This window comes from Marmota marmota, unplaced genomic scaffold (genome assembly GCF_001458135.2).
Source record: "Marmota marmota marmota unplaced genomic scaffold, marMar, whole genome shotgun sequence".
Taxonomy (NCBI): Eukaryota; Metazoa; Chordata; class Mammalia; order Rodentia; family Sciuridae; genus Marmota; species Marmota marmota.
This window is the reverse complement of record NW_026000174.1, coordinates 56,263,192-56,277,886: the sequence shown is the minus strand read 5'-3', so window position 1 is coordinate 56,277,886 and position 14,695 is coordinate 56,263,192. Positions and strand designations below refer to the sequence as shown.

The window sequence follows — 14,695 nt, the reverse complement described above, 5'->3', positions numbered from 1 at the left end:
CTAAAAAAAAAAAAAAAAAAAAAAAAAAAAACTGACTACTGCTTGATTCTGCTGTTAGCCACCTCCCTCCTTTAGTATCTACCAACCTTTGGCAGATAACCACATTCCTGTCACTAATGAGAAAGTAAATGGAACTTATAGTCTATTGGTAACACATTCTAGAAAACATAGTTAAGCTGATTTACCTCACTCTGGAACACTTTTACCACTAGTATATAGTTTATATTATAGGAAGTCATAATGTCCTTTGATCTTCCCCCCCCCCCCCGCCATTTATGATACTAGAGATTAAATCCAGAGGCACTCAACTATTAAGGGATATCCCCAGCCCTTTTCATTTTCTTTTTAAATTTTAAGACAGGATCTCCCTAAATTACTAAATTGCTGAAGCTAGCAATTGAACTTGTGATCCTCTTGCCTTAGCCTCCTGAGTCTGTGGGATTGTAGGCATGCACCACCACGCCCAGCTATTTTCCTTTAATTGTCACAGTTCTCTCCAATTATATGCATAGTACCTAAAAACATAGTCATGTATTATGGCTTTTTGCTCAAATTAAGGAGAGACCTTAATATAGGTAACTCATTAATCCTTTTTTGTGTGTACAAATAGCTCCAGCTAAAGGCCAATTTGTTGTTCAAATAACCTATGGAATAAAAATAGGTATTTCTTTCAGTAAATCAGGCTTCATGGTTTAAATGAATTTCCATAAAACACATGAGGTCACGTAATGTGGTGTAATAAATCTGGTCTTTGTCACTGGTTCCTGGCACAGAACTTCAAAAACCTTTGGAATTTCCTGAATGATGGGAATTTATTAAGCTAATAAAGTGACTCCTGGTGAGCCCCTGACTAACTTGAAAATTGGGGCTGGTCCCCTGAAGACCAACTGCAAGATTAAAAGGTGGAACTTTGGGTTAGGCCAACCTCTGGAAGGACAGGAGAGCTGGGGATTGAGTCCAGTCTTGTAGCCAATGAATTCAATCACGCTTATGCAATAAAGTCCCGTTAAAAACTCTGAACACCATACTGTAGTGTAAACTTTCAACTTGGTGAACACATTGATGGGCTGGGAGGGTGACACACCCTGACTCCTCAGGGAGGCGACATGGAAGCCACACTCCTACAGCTTGCCCTATTTATCATCCTTTCCATAGAAATTATTTTTACTTCACCCAGCACAGCTCTTCTTCCACAGATGCTGTGGCTGTCAAAGAAATGGAGTCATCTACCAAGCTGGCTCACCTTACTACAAGCATTACTGAGCCCAAGGACATGGATTTGACCTCTATATAAGTCACATGGCTTTCCTTAGTTCCAAAGTTATAGTCCCTACTGAAAATCCTTGGCAACAGCCAATAAATGCAGGAACTATACAACACAAGGAACTGAGCATATGTGACTCATCAGTGTGGTGGAAAAACCTCAAAAGTTTGTGTCCTTTAAAAACAACTGCAGACTAAATTAACAAACATGTTTGAAATAAAAGCAATTATTTAGGGGCTGGGGTTGTGGCTCAGTGGTAGAGCACTTGCCTTGCATATGTGAGGCATTGGGTTCAATTCTCAGCACTGCGTATAAATAAATGAATAAAATAAAGGTGTCAACAACTTAAAAATTTTTTAATCAATTATTTATTAAGCACTTTTTGTGAGCCAGACACTGTCTCTGTTTCAAGAAATGTTCTCAAAATTATTCCCTTTAATACTCAAATAATCCTTTACAAGATCGATACTATCAACCCTATTTATTTGGTTAACCAAATAGCAAAAAGATGAAAGGATTTGTCTGAAGTCAGACTTCTTAGCACTTTTCTGAGTTCTGCAAGTGGTTCTAGTGAGTTATGGAAACTAAGGAAGTCTTGGAAGCTCCAAAATTTATACCTGTCAGAATTTTTATTTCACTGAATTCAAAATTCACAGAATTTTTATTTCACTTTTTTTTTTTTTAATTTCAAAAAGTGTGGGGTGGTTGGGCTGGGGATGTGGCTCAAGTGGTAGTGCGCTCGCCTGGCATGCGTGCGGCCCGGGTTCAATCCTCAGCACCACATACAAACAAGGATGTTGTGTCCGCCAAAAACTGAAAAATAAATATTAAAAAATTCTCTCTCCCTCTCAAAAAAAAATTAAAAAAAAAAAAAGTGTGGGGTGGCCTAACAACAAGTCCTTAAACCTACAGAGTCCTTCTCTCACTCCAGGTAGTTAAAGTCAGAATTGAATTGTACTGAAGTGCACCTATTTGTGGTGAAACCAAATAAATGATAAGATTTAGATACAACAACCACAAAGTTTCATTCTACAGTTGAGACTTACGTGCATATTTCACCATCGGGGTGATCTCTTGCTGAAGTTTCAAAAGCCAGAGTTTTCATTTGGGTTTAGGAAGTTCAGCTGTGGATATCAAAATATGAGTGTGACTAAGTATGTTTGAAAATACATGTTTAGGTGGGGTTGTGGCTCAGTGGTAGAGCACCTACCTTGCACATGTGAGGCACTAGGTTCAATCCTCAGCACCACATAAAAACAAATAAAACAAAATAAAGGCATAGTGTCCATCAACAACTAAAAAAAAAAAAAAAAAAAAAAACCATAAAAAAAGAAATACATTTAGGGGCTGGGGTGGTGGCTCAGTGGTAGAACGCTTGCCTAGCATGTGTGAGGCACTGGGTTCGATTGTCAGCACTGGATATAAATAAATAAAAATAAAGGTCCATTGACAACTTTAAAAATACATTTAAATAAAAAGAAAATACATGTTTATTCAAATGATCTTCCCAGCTTTCACTTGTCAAATGTCAGCCAGGATAACTTGGTTTTACTGAAACATCATAACAATCAAAAAAACAAAGATGCGGAGGGAGAACCTTAGTAATTCCAGAGCCCCATTTTTCTTCCAGTTGTGTGTGTGAGATGCAGGGGCTCTGACCCAGGAAAGAGATTCAGGGTTCAGCAGGTAAAGCAGATGCAAGATGCAGGCTGGTAGACATGTTTTATTTGTGGCCATAGCCATTAGCCAGCCCCCAGCCAGTTCCATTTTAGCTCCCCTCCTTTCCTCCCCTTGGCGCTTTTTATATGCAAGCCAAACAAAGAAGGCACACTGCCAAGAGGGTATACGTAAGGGGCAGAGGCACACATGCTCACGAGTTAATATTTATGACCTTGAGACTGTACACTGAATCACAGTGTTTCTGGCCTTGACTAACCATAACAGTTCCCAGCTCTGGCCACACACTAAAAACATAGCCTGCCAAAAGTCTCTGTGAGGGAGCCTAACTACAGCCATTTGGGGGCTTGCCCCAACAGTGTGTGTGTGTTGTTCTGGGGATTGAACCCAGGGACACTCTACTTCTAAGCAACAAGGTCTCACCAAGTTGTCCAGGCTGATCTTGAACTTGCCTTCCTCCCTCAGCTTCCCAAGTAATGGGATTACAGGTGCACCACCACACCCAGCTAAAGGCTAAAGAATTTAAAAAAAAATAGTGGACCCTGCATCCCCCACAATCCTAGCCCATCTTATTCAAATTCTTTTATTGCTTTAATGTTCTCCGGATGTATCTATTAATTAGTCAGGGTTTAGAGCCCCTGTTATACACATACCAGTCATGTCCAAAAATGTCTGTTTTCACCAAGGAAAACAGATTTTCACGAATCTATACATTTTAGTTTAGTACAATCTCAATTTGGTTCTAGGTATCCAATAGTATCTGGATATTCGCGTAAACATAAACTCAATTAAGTAGTAATAGTTCCCCACTGTTTATTTTCTTTCAGGCACAATGCAAAGAGCTAAAGCTATGACCTAATTTAAACCCTACAGTAACTCTATGGATAATGTTGTTTTTTGTTTTTTGTTACCTGGGATTGAACCCAAGGGCACTCAACCACTGAGCCACATCCCCAGCCTTTTTTAGTTTTTATTTTGAGACGGGTCCTCGATAAGGTCCTGAGGCTGGTCTCAATCATGTGATCCTCCTTGCCTCAGCCTCCCAAGTGGCTGAGATTACAGGCTATAAGCCACCACATTCAGCGTGGATACTATTACCAACACACTTTAAAGTGGCAGAAACAATTTTAGAGATGTTAAGAGATTTGTCCAAGACAGCATCTGGAAGGTCCTGGAGCCAAATTTGAATCCAGATGTTTGGCTTCAGAATTCCTACAAAGTTACATGATTTTACTTCCTTTCTCTTCAAGAAATAAATTTAAAAATTGCTGACTAACAGCTTCAAAATAGCAAATTCTGTCTTGCTGCTAATTGTTTTTAGAAATCTTTCAAGTCTCTAATCTCAGGACACCCTAATAACCCAGATAATCCCTCCCATAGGTGAGAAAAGGAAAGCAGTCTTGAAACTTGATTTCAAGTTTGCATATATTTGTTTAAAAACATTTGCTGGTGGGTTGGGGTTGTGGCTCAGTGGTAGAGTGCTCGCCTAGCATGCATGAGGCACTGGGTTCGATCCTCAGCACCACATAAATGTAGAATAAAGATATTGTGTTCACCTGAAACTTAAAAAAAAAAACCAAAAACATTTGCTGGTGCTTCTTATGTTCCAAAATGTATATTTCATACACAAGGAAAAAAACTAGAAAAGTCAGATGCAAAAGTTGGATTTTGCACTCAACAATCAATTTGGGTTAACAGTATCTACCCTATAAGGTTGTGAGACCCTGGTGTGATAACAGACACCTATGATCCCAGTGACTTAGGAGGTTGAGGCAGAAGGATTGGGTTGGAGTCTAGCCTCAGCAATTCAGTAAGGCCCTAAGACTCTGCCTCAAAATAAAAAATAAAATATATTTTGGGGATGTAGTTTAGCAACAAAGTGCCTCTGGGTTCAATCCCCAGTGCCCCCCCCCAAAAAAAAAAGTTGTAAAATGCTAAAGTGCTTAGTGACTGACAGAGTTTATGTAGTAAATGCTCAATAAATGACAGATGATTTTAGTATGAGTAGAAGCTGAGCTGCTGGGGATATAAAAAGCAAACACCACTGGTGTTTCTTAAGATCAATTTAGAGGGCGAGACCAGTATCAACAGCAGGGTATCAATGCTAGGAAGGGGAAGCCTGACACTGAAGCCCAGAGATGTAAGTTCAGAAGGTTTTATCTGCACTGGATCTTGAGGAATGAAGACAATTTTCTTATGTGATGCACTAATTATTCCAACTCATTAAAGTGTGAAAGTTGAGAGCTGAGAATGGGAGAAGAGTGGAGAGGCTGAGCGGCACAGCCAACTCCTCTCCTCTCTCTCAAGGCCCACCCACCACCTGCTTGCCACCCAGAACACCTTCCACCATGGCCACCCCCCCAGTTCCCACTTGAACAAAGGCATCAAGTAGGGGTATATGTCCCTCCCTCAAGTAAGAAAGCCCAAGCTATATATATCTGGATTGATGGCCCTGGAGAAGGACTTCACTGTAAGACCCACACCCTGGACTCTGAGCCCAAGAGTGTAGAGAGTTGCCTGAGTGGAATTTTGATGGCTATAGTACTTTTCGGTCTAAAGGCTCCAATAATGACATGTATCTTGTACCTGCTACCATGTTTCAGGACCCTTTCCCCAAGGATCCCAACACACTGGTGTTCTGTGAAGTTTTCAAGTATAACCGAAAGCCTGCAGAGACCAATTTAAGGCACACCCATAAACTGATAATGGATATGGTGAGCAACTAGCATCCTTGGTTTGGAATGGAGCAGGAATACACTCTCAAGGGCACAGATGGCCACCCTTTCCGTTGGTCTTCCAATGGCTTTTCTGGTCCCCAAGGTCCTTATTACTGGGTGTGGCAGCAGACAACGCCTACTGCAGGGATATCGTGGAGGCTTGTTACCAGGCCTGCTTGTATGCTGGAGTCAAGATTACGGGGACAGGTCTGGGGATGTGGCTCAAGCGGTAGCACGCTCGCCTGGGATGCGTGCGGCCCGGGATCGATCCTCAGCACCACATACAAAGATGTTGTGTCCGATGAAAACTAAAAAATAAAATATTAAAAAAAAAAATTCTCTCTCTCTCTCTCTTTAAAAAAAAAAAAGATTACGGGGACAAATGCTGAGGTCATGCCTGCCCAGTGGGAATTCCAAATAGGACCTTGTGAAGGAATCCACATGGGAGATCATCTCTGGGTGGCCCGTTTCATGTGAAGACTTTAGAATGATAGTTACTTTTGATCCCAAGCCCATTCCTGGGATCTGGCATGATTCAGGCTCCCACACCAACTTTAGTACCAAAGGCCATGAGGGAGACATTGTTCTCAAGTACATGGAGGAGGCCATCAAGAAACTAAGCAAGCGGCACCAGTACCACATTCATGCCTGAGCTCCCAAGGGGGCCTGGACACTGCCTGGTGTCTAACTGGATTCCACAAAACTTCCCACATCAATGACTTCTCTGCTGGCATGACCAACCATAGTGCCAGCATCTGCATTCCCCTCGCTGTCAGCAGAAGAAGAAGGGTAACTTTGAAGACAGTGGCCTGTCTGCCAAGTGCGACCCCTCTTCGGTGACAGAAGCCCTCATCAGCATGTGTCTTCTCAATGAAACCGGTGATGAGCCCTTCCAGTACAAAACTAAAGGGACTAGACCTCAGCCATCAAGTCTCTCCTCGTTCTGGAGCCTACTCCAGCTCTCCACCCTCATCTCTTGTCCTGCTTGTCCGGGCAAGGTTTTTTGTTTTGTTTTGTTTTTTAATTCCTTGTGCCCAGTTAATCTTGCTTTCTTTGGCCAGGACAGAGGTGTTCTTTCTTTTTTCTTTTCTTTTTTTTTTTTTTTTTGAACCCAGGGCCTTGTACATGAGAGGCAAGCATTCTACCAACTGAGCTATATCCCCCCACCTCACTGAAGCTTTTTTTTTTCTTTTTTTTTTATTGGTTGTTCAAAACATTACAAAACTCTTGACATATCATATTTCATACATTCGATTCAAGTGGGTTATGAACTCCCATTTTTACCCCAAATACAGATTGCAGAATCACATCGATTACACATCCACATTTTTACACAATGCCCTATTAGTAACTGTTGTATTCTGCTACCTTTCCTATCCTCTACTAACCCCCTCCCCTTCCCTCCCATCTTCTCTCTCTACCCCATCTGTTGTAATTTAATTCTTTCCCTTGTTTTTTTTCCCCTTCCCCCTCACAACCTCTTATATGTAATTTTGTATAACAATGAGGGTCTCTCTTCCATTTCCATGCAATTTCCCTTTTCTCTCCCTTTCCCTCCCACCTCATGTCTCTGTTTAATGTTAATCTTTTCCTCCTGCTCTTCCTCCCTGCTCTGTTCTTAGTTTCTCTCATTATATCAAAGAAGACATTTGGCATTTGTTTTTTTAGGGACTGGCTAGCTTCACTTAGCATAATCTGCTCTAATGCCATCCATTTCCCTGCAAATTCCATGATTTTGTCATTTTTAAGTGCTGCATAATACTCCATTGTGTATAAATGCCACATTTTTTTTATCCATTCATCTATTGAAGGGCATCTGGGTTGGTTCCACAGTCTAGCTATTGTGAATTGTGCTTCTATGAACATCGATGTGGCAGTATCCCTGTAGTACGCTCTTTTAAGGTCTTCAGGGAATAGTCTGAGAAGGGCAATAGCTGGGTCAAATGGTGGTTCCATTCCCAGCTTTCCCAGGAATCTCCATACTGCTTTCCAAATTGGCCGCACCAATTTGCAGTCCCACCAGCAATGTACAAGAGTACCCTTTTCCCCACATCCTCGCCAGCACTTGTTGTTGTTTGACTTCATAATGGCTGCCAATCTTACTGGAGTGAGATGGTATCTTAGGGTGGTTTTGATTTGCATTTCTCTGACTGCTAGAGATGGTGAGCATTTTTTCATGTATTTGTTGATTGATTGTATGTCGTCCTCTGAGAAGTGTCTGTTCAGGTCTTTGGCCCATTTGTTGATTGGGTTATTTGTTATCTTATTGTTTAATTTTTTGAGTTCTTTGTATACTCTGGATATTAGGGCTCTATCTCACTGAAGCTTTTTAACTTGCTAGTGGGAAACAGAGCCATGCTCCTCCTCCTCAGGCATGTCTGATAGGCATGGTTGTGAGATGCAGCATGTTTGGGGGGAATGGGTGGGAGGCTGGGTGGGGGTACTTTTTCTTCAAGGTAGCTGAAAGAGGAGGCCTAGAGAGGTTAGGTTAATATTCCCCCTCATGGTGGAAAGCTCTATTTCTTAAGGTATAAACCAACTGCAGCACTTCCCTTGCTTGGAGCTGCATGTCCTCCCAGGGACACAAGGCTCAGTAAACTGATAGCTCACTCTATCTTAAAATAAAAAGTTCATAGTGATTGGTCCTTCATTTATAACACAAAACAGAGCAGTATTTTTATATTTAAATATAAAACTAAAAAATTTATGGGTGTGAGGGTATTTTTTCCTAGTCCCTGGGTGTTAAACTTGAGGCAAATATTTTGGTTTAGAAATAAAGGAAATTCTTTACAGCAGGGGTGGGGAGTGTGGTACTGGAAAAGTTGGTTATTAGGAGCTCTTAGCTTCATTACCACTTAAGAGTTGCCCTGCCCTGTCCACCCTTCTTTAGGAGGTGACCCTGGACAGCTACCAAGTGGATGCACATTACTGGTGGTCACCTGAGCCCAGTGGCGAGGTTTAAGATACATGTAGTTGTCCACTTGGGTTTTGGGGAGCGAGTTGGCTGGCCTATATAAACATGTTCCTGACAGGAGGTGTTGGGTTATTTTCTGGTGAAACTAGCATGTCACTAAAGTGGGCTTTTTTTTTTTTTTTTTTTTTTGGTATCAGGGATTGAACTCAGGGCCACTCAACCACTGAGCCATATTCCCAGCCTTATTTTGTATTTTATTTAGAGACAGGGTCTCACTGAGTTGCTTAATGCCTTGCCATTGCTGAGGCTGGCTTTGAACTGGTGATCCTCCTGCCTCAGTGTCCTGAGCTGCGGGATTACAGGTGTGTAGGCCTTTTGATATATTATTATCATGTTTTTAGTTGTTGATGGACCTTTATTTATTTTTTTAATATTTATTTTTTAGGTGTAGATGGACACAACACAATGGCTTTATTTGCATGTGGTGCTGAGGATCGAACCTGGGTCCCGCCTGTGCTAGGCGAGTGCTCTACTGCTGAGATCAATCCCAGCCCTCCCGATCTTTATTTTTTATTTATTCATTTATATGTGGTGCTGAGAATCGAACCCAGTGCCTCATGCATGCTGGAAAAGCACTCTACCCCTGAGCTACAATCCCAGCTCCAATACATTACATTTTTTAAAAGCAAAACAGAAGTTAGATTTTAATCAGATTTATAGGGTTTTTAAGTTTAATTCTTCAAAATTTTCTCCTTCACTTTAGCTGTCTCCTTCTACTCTTCTCTTGGGGGAGTTGGGGGCAGGGCTGGAGTAAAAATACTTGATATGTTGTATCCTAGTGTCTTTTCTCCCAGTGTAGAATATTCCTTTCTTTGTTAAGATTTCTTAGGGGGTTATTCCTTTTTTCTTTTATAATAAACAAACCCCACCTCTATCTTGCATTTTCCCTACTGTTCCCTGGTTTTTGTGCTGGTCACAGCAGGCCAGCTCTGGTTTTTCTCTTGCCATGGCAACTTCTAATTGCTCAGAGAGAGGTAGGTGGGAAGTTTATTCAGTAGCCTTCTCCAGAGAGGACAGAGATCAGGGAATTGATAGAAGGGCCACAACTGTGTTTTTATGATTCAAGTTGGCCTTTTAGTCACTTGACCTGAAAGCTTTCTGCTTCTACAGATCAAGTAAGAATTTAGTAGGCTTCCTACTATCTCAATTCCAGGAACACAGTGATTAACTAGCCAATACCAAAGAACTAGATGAGTTATGATACTCTGATTGTTGCTTGGCCTCTGCTGTTCATTATAGTGTCTACACCCACCTTGTCTCTAACAGCTGAATGCCACCATTTAGGCCCTGCCATTCCAAGATTCAATTATTCACACTGTTTTTTTTTTTTAATATATATTTTTTAGTTGTAGGTGATCATAATATCTTTATTTTTATGTGATGCTAAAGATTAAACCCAGTGCCTCACACATGCTAGGCAAGTGTTCTACCACTGAGCCACAACTCCAGCCCCCATATTGTCTTTAATAATTTTTCCAAGTGAGGGATTGTTGTTCCCCTATAAGAACCAACCTACAAAGAGCAAACATGGAGCTCTTTAGGAATGTTGGGGCTTCTCTGGCAAATCTATTTGTCAATCTTCTGGATCCTTTAATGTGGGTAAGGAAGTTTTGGTTTGTTTGTTTAAATGGTACCAGAGACTGAACCTAGGGGTGCTTAACCACAGATGCACATACCCAGCCCCCTCCCTCCCTTTTTTTGGAGACATCTCACTTTGTTGCTTAGGGCCTCACTAACTTGCTGAGGCCAGCCTCAAACTTGTACCCCTCCCAAATTGCTGGGATTACAGGAATGCTGCCCCATGCCCCCTGAGGACTGAGACCAGGGGTGCTTTACCACTGAGCACACTCTAACCCTTTCTATTTATTTTGAAAGGGATCTTTTTAAGTCTCATAGGCTGGCCTGAAATTTGTCATCTTCCTGCCTCAGCCTCCTGAGTCACTGGGACTATAAGTCTATGCTATCACATTCTGCCCCAGCCTCCACTTTTTTTTTGGGGGGGGGGGGAGTAACAAGGATTGAACTCAGGGGCACTTGACCACTGAGCCACATCCCCATCCCTATTTTGTATTTTATTTAGAGACAGAGTCTCACTGAATTGCTTAGGGCCTTGATGTTGCTAAGGCTGGCTTTGAACTCAAAATCCTCTTGCCTCAGCCTCCTGAACCACAATTACATGTGTGTGCCACCCAATGGGCCACCCAACCCTTTTTTAAAAATTTTATTTTGGGACAGGGTCTCTCACTAATTGCTCCAGCTATCCTTGATCTTGCAATCTCTCAGTTTCTGGAGTTCCACTTCCTTAAACCTTTAAATGCCTTCCACTATGGTTAAGAAAGTCTGGGGAGGCTGAGGCAGGAGGATGGAGTGTTCAAAGTTAGCCTCAGCAATTTAGAAAGGCTCCAAGCAACTTGGCAAGACCCTGCCTCACAATAAAACATATTTTGACTCAGTGGTTAAATGCTCCTGGGTTCAATCCCCCATAACAAACAACAATAACAAAAAATTATAGAAAAAAAAGAGGGGGCTGGGATGTAGCTCAGCAGTAGGGCATCCCTGGGTTCAATCCCTAGTATCACAGGGGGAAAAAAATTCTTTCCAGTATGGTAACCCAAAGGAGATTTGCCGCAGTCTGGCTGGGCACAAAATCACGAGCCACTCACAGCCTTGTAGATTCAAACAGCGACTCTTTATTCCTGAGCTCACACCAGCACTCTACAAACACATTCTGGGGGAATTCACGTTCCGGGCCCAAATCACGTTCTGGGCAAAAATCCCAAAAATACTCTCAGAATCCCACTCAACAGGAACTCAACGAGCAGGTGCGCCTGAGGCAGCAGGATATGCCCTATTCCCAGCAGGGTACACCTTAAACCTGGAACCGCCCTAAACCCGGACTGTCCTAAACCGGGAACGCCCTAAACCCCGATCCGCCCTAAACCCAGATCTGCCCTGGTCCTTGAGCAAGGTCACCTTACATGCAATGACACTGCAAATGACCTGGGTCATGCCATGCGTCATTCTTACTTAGCAATGGCCCTCAGCAGAGATTAAGTTTTTCCAACTCATTCACAGTGGGCCATCCTTTGATTCCTGTTTCAGCCAACTAACCAAACTTAGCAGTTTTCCTAGCTCCTTTTGTTGCAACTTTAAATGCAGAATCTGTTTAATGCGCTCATAGCAACAAATTTGACCTAAACCAACTTCAATATGCTTCCACATTATCCCATAGCTTTAATATTCATATTCCCCAAATTTCTGCTGATATTCATGAGAAAACTTAAGCAGTTCTTTTGCAGTATAGTGCACCTCCTCCCTGTTATATTTTATTTGGTACTGGGGATTGAACCCAGGGGCTCTTAACCCAGTCCTGTTTAAACATTTTATTTAGAGACAGGGTCTCACTGAGTTGCTTATTGCCTTGCTCAATTGCTGAGACTGACTTTGAACTCATGATCCTCCTGACTCAGCCTCCTAAGCTGCCTGGATTACAGGTGGTGCTACCATGTCCGACAGTCATATTTTATACCTGAACTTTAGAGGTCTGCTGGGGATAGTAGAGGTCTAAAAGCAGTGAGGGTGTTAGGGATGGGTCCTCAGAGGCATCAGCACTTTCTTGCTTGGCAACTGCTTCATGGGAAGCCATTACACTTTCGGGATGCCAAAGCTTCTAGGGTGGGGAGGTCACTTTGAAGCCAGATTTAAAATTAGGTAGTCAGTGTAGTTAGGTAAATCGGGTCTAATATCATATCGAGTGAAATCTAAAATGGAGGCCATGCTGATAATGATTCTGGGAAGCACAGGACAACTCATGGAATGTTAATGAAGTCCCAGAAAGGCCCTAGGCCAAAGTCCACCCCAAAGAAATGTTAATGGAACCCAGGAAACAGCCCCCAACAGATTTGGAGATAGCCCATCCCAAAGAAGTGATAATGAAGTCCTTCCTGCACAGATTACTTGTTTGGCCCACCTGTGTCCCAACCCTTCCCCCTTACACTCCATCACCAAAACTATAAAAAGGGGAGACGACCGCACTTCCACAGATTCCACCTCTTGGGTCCCCGTCTTCCTCCGGGAGAAGTCTTTTCTGCTGTCCTTTAATCAACTTCTAATTTCTACTCTGACCTTGCCTTGGCGTGCTTCTTTGGTGTTATTCTTCGACATTGGGGAAGCAAGGACTCGTCACCGGTCAACAGCGGTAACATATTGGAGGTCCCACCGAGATTCTTCTACACTGAGGTAAGCCCTCTCCACGCACCCCATGTCTGTCTGAGGTGCATCTTTCTTTCTGGAGGGTGACGGGGGCACCCGACGGCTACTTAAATGCAATTAGTGCAGCCGCCACTCTTCAAGACTCAGGTGAGAGGTTTCCCGGCCTAGGCAGCTCTCAATCACCTGTTCAACACAGAGCAGGCATGTTGGGTTCTGCCAAAGCCGCTTCCAACTTTTCTGTCTGGGCCCGGAGAGCAATTGGCGTGAGTACACAGTGTCCAGAATCCCGATCTGCCTCGGATACGTGGAGGTGGAGGAAGGAGTTTGGAACAACTGCGGAATTCCGGTCTGGGCTACACTCAGACGTATTCCTAAGGTTCCTTTCTCTTGAGCCCCCTCCCGACAGCCCTCAGGGGTATCTAAGGTGATCGGTAGATGAATGGCACTGAGGGAAAGCCCCAATTACACTTGCTTCCGTATGGGCTACGCAACACTCCCAAATCCGCATCCATTCCCTCCTGGATGCTCCCCTTCCTTCGCAGGTCAGAAATGTTAGCAATTCAGGTTGTAGGACTGAGAGAAAGGCATGGGATAATTAGTAAAATCTGCCCAGGTTCCCTAAGGTGCATAGGTAACTTTCACTAGTCTGTTTTACCACCCAATGTTTAAAATGTGCTGTGTTCTTTAAGCTGCTAGAGAGGCATTTTTAGAATCAACTCCTCTGGTAATCTCTCTGATAGAAAGTGCTATCTTACAACCAGTAGATATCCCTTAACCCTTAGGCGATTCCTTTAGTCTACGGAGCAAAGGCAACAAAAGAGCGCATGATTCTCTTTTGCAATGGGTTTTTAGTGGCCGGGAGGATAAGCAGTAATGCCCTTAAGTCTGTCTGAATCCTCCCAGGGTCTCTGGCACAGGGCAAACTGAGACCCTAGCACTTTGCTAAAGGGGACCAGAAACCCCTTGGCAAAGCAGGGTGAGAGACGGGTTTTCTGGACCGTTTAGGAAGCTCAAGCTTAGGGAGACGTCCCTAATGAGAACAGTTTTCTCCGGCGCAGCGCGGGCGCCTGAGTCCTGTTTTCTTCTCACTCAGATGGGAGCTTCTCTCTCTCCAATATGCCAGGTGCACCACTAGCCTGCGTATTGAAAAATTGGGATAGATTTGACCCTCAGACGCTCAAGAAAAAGTGCCTCATTTTCTTGGCCTGGCCTCAATACAAACTCTCTGGAGAAACCTGGCCACCAGAGGGAAATATCAATTTTAATACAATTTTACAGTTTGATAAAATTTACAAAAAAAGGAAATGGTGTGAGGTGCCATATGTTCAGGTTTTCTTTGCTCTAAGGGAAAATCCTAAATTATGCCAACAGTGTAAAGTAGACTTACCTATGATGTCTGCCATGAAGAGAAAAAATCTTGGGGACTCACTGAGGAAAAAGAATCAGGAGGACCCACAAAATCTCCATCTGCTGGCCTCTCTGCGTCTGCCCCAACAGGCAAACCAAATATATTACCTCTCCAGGAGATGCCAGGAGAATTTGGGCAGATCAAAGTACATACCCCCTTCTCCCTTCAAGACCTAAGGCAGATAAAAACTGACTACTGGAAAGTTAGGAGATATGCCAGATTGCCTGGGTTTGGACCTAACCAAAGGAGCTAATCCTATAAGTAAAAGGAGAGACTGAGGGACTCCCAGTGTTACCGCTGTTGACCGGTGACAAGTCCTTGCTTCCCCAATGTTGAAGAATAACACCAAAGAAGCACGCAGTAAGGAGTTCCCAACTTAGAGGGGGGAATGAAGCCAGATTTAAAGTTAGGTAGTCAGTGTAGTTAGGTAAATCGGGTCTAAT

At 43.0% G+C, this 14,695-nt stretch overlaps 1 pseudogene; it reads left to right on the top strand.

Moving 5' to 3' along the window:
* LOC107158630 overlaps positions 1-9,916 on the top strand; it is an 11,527-nt pseudogene extending 1,611 nt beyond the window's left edge.
* Positions 9,917-14,695: the final 4,779 nt, after the last annotated feature.